The sequence below is a fragment of the Sinocyclocheilus anshuiensis genome, unplaced genomic scaffold (assembly GCF_001515605.1).
Source record: "Sinocyclocheilus anshuiensis isolate Anshui unplaced genomic scaffold, SAMN03320099.WGS_v1.1 scaffold489, whole genome shotgun sequence".
NCBI lineage: Eukaryota > Metazoa > Chordata > Actinopteri > Cypriniformes > Cyprinidae > Sinocyclocheilus > Sinocyclocheilus anshuiensis.
The window spans coordinates 187,885-189,849 of record NW_015537958.1 but is presented as its reverse complement, the minus strand read 5'-3'; positions in this window follow the sequence as shown (position 1 = coordinate 189,849).

The window sequence follows — 1,965 nt, the reverse complement described above, 5'->3', positions numbered from 1 at the left end:
GCCTCATGGGGTAAGGATGATCATGAGAAAGGTGCGGGATCAGCCCCGAACTACACGGGAGGAGCTTGTTAGTGATCTTAAGGCAGTTGGGACCACAGTCACCAAGCAAAACATTGGTAACTCACTACACCGCAATGGACTGAAATCCTGCAGCACCCGCAAGGTCCCCCTGCTTAAGAAGGCACATGTACAGGCCCATTTAAAGTTTGCCAAAGAACATTTAAATGATTCAGAGAAGACTTGGGAGAAAGTGCTGTGGTCAGATGAGACCAAAATCGAGCTCTTTGGCATTAACTCAACTCGCCGTGTTTAGAGGGGGAGAAATGCTGACTATGACCCCAAGAACACCATCCCTACAGTCACGCACGGAGGTGGAAACATTATGCTTTGGGGCTGTTTCTCTGCTAAGGGTACAGGACGACTTCACTGCATTGAGGGGCAAATGGACGGGGCCATGTACTGTAAAATCTTGGACGAACAAAGGAGTGGCTCAAGAAGAAGCACATTAAGGTCATGGAGTGGCCTAGCCAGTCTCCAGACCTCAATCCTATAGAAAATCTGTGGAGGGGGCAGAAACTTTGAGTTGCCAAACAACAGCCCAGAAACCTTAAGGATTTAGAGAGGATCTGTAAAGAGGAGTGGACCAAAATCCCTTCTGAGATGTGAGCAAACCTGGACCCATATTCACAAAACATCTTAAGGCTAAAAGTAGCTCATAACTCGCCGATTTTGGAGAAAATCTTTTCTTTTTTTTTTTAATGGGCGTGTCAGTCCTAAATTTAAGACAACTACATTTTTGCTCTGAGTATTTCACAAAGCGTTTTAGCGCTAAAACTAGCTCCTAAATCTGTGAAACGTTAGGAGTAGTGAAGAGGACTCCTAAGTCACAAAGACCAAGCCACAAACTATCCTAAAATGGCTGTTGCCGGCAATCTGCCTCGGAACATAAACATTTTAGAAACATTTGATGATAGATCTGCTTCTCCACGGCCTCCAGCTCGAGCTGCACCGAATGCAGCTCGAACGTGTCCTCACCTGCACACACTGGCCCAGCTAACCAATCACAGCACATTTCATTTTCAGAAGGCGGGCCTTCATTTGATACAGGAACTATTCGAGACGTTCACGCCAGAACTCTTAGTGGTAAGATAAAATGTGGAGTGGCTCAAGAAGAAGCACATTAAGGTCATGGAGTGGCCTAGCCAGTCTCCAGACCTCAATCCTATAGAAAATCTGTGGAGGGGGCAGAAACTTTGAGTTGCCAAACAACAGCCCAGAAACCTTAAGGATTTAGAGAGGATCTGTAAAGAGGAGTGGACCAAAATCCCTTCTGAGATGTGAGCAAACCTGGACCCATATTCACAAAACATCTTAAGGCTAAAAGTAGCTCATAACTCGCCGATTTTGGAGAAAATCTTTTCTTTTTTTTTTTAATGGGCGTGTCAGTCCTAAATTTAAGACAACTACATTTTTGCTCTGAGTATTTCACAAAGCGTTTTAGCGCTAAAACTAGCTCCTAGCTCGAGCTGCACCCAATGCAGCTCGAACGTGTCCTCACCTGCACACACTGGCCCAGCTAACCAATCACAGCACATTTCATTTTCAGAAGGCGGGCCTTCATTTGATACAGGAACTATTCGAGACGTTCACGCCAGAACTCTTAGTGGTAAGATAAAATGTTTTGTGAATACGGGCCCAGGTGACCAACTACCAAAAACGTCTTACCTCTGTGCTTGCCAACAAGGGTTTCTGCACCAAGTACTAAGTCATGTTTTGCTTGGAGATCAAATACTTATACTTATGCAAATCAATTTCTATCCTTTATATAATTTGTTTTTTTTTTCTGGATTTTTTTGGTTGGTATTCTATCTCTATCCATTAAAATAAACCTACCATAAAAACTGACAGACCCTTCATTTCTTTGTAAGTGGGCAAACTTACAAAATCAGCAGGGGATCAAATACA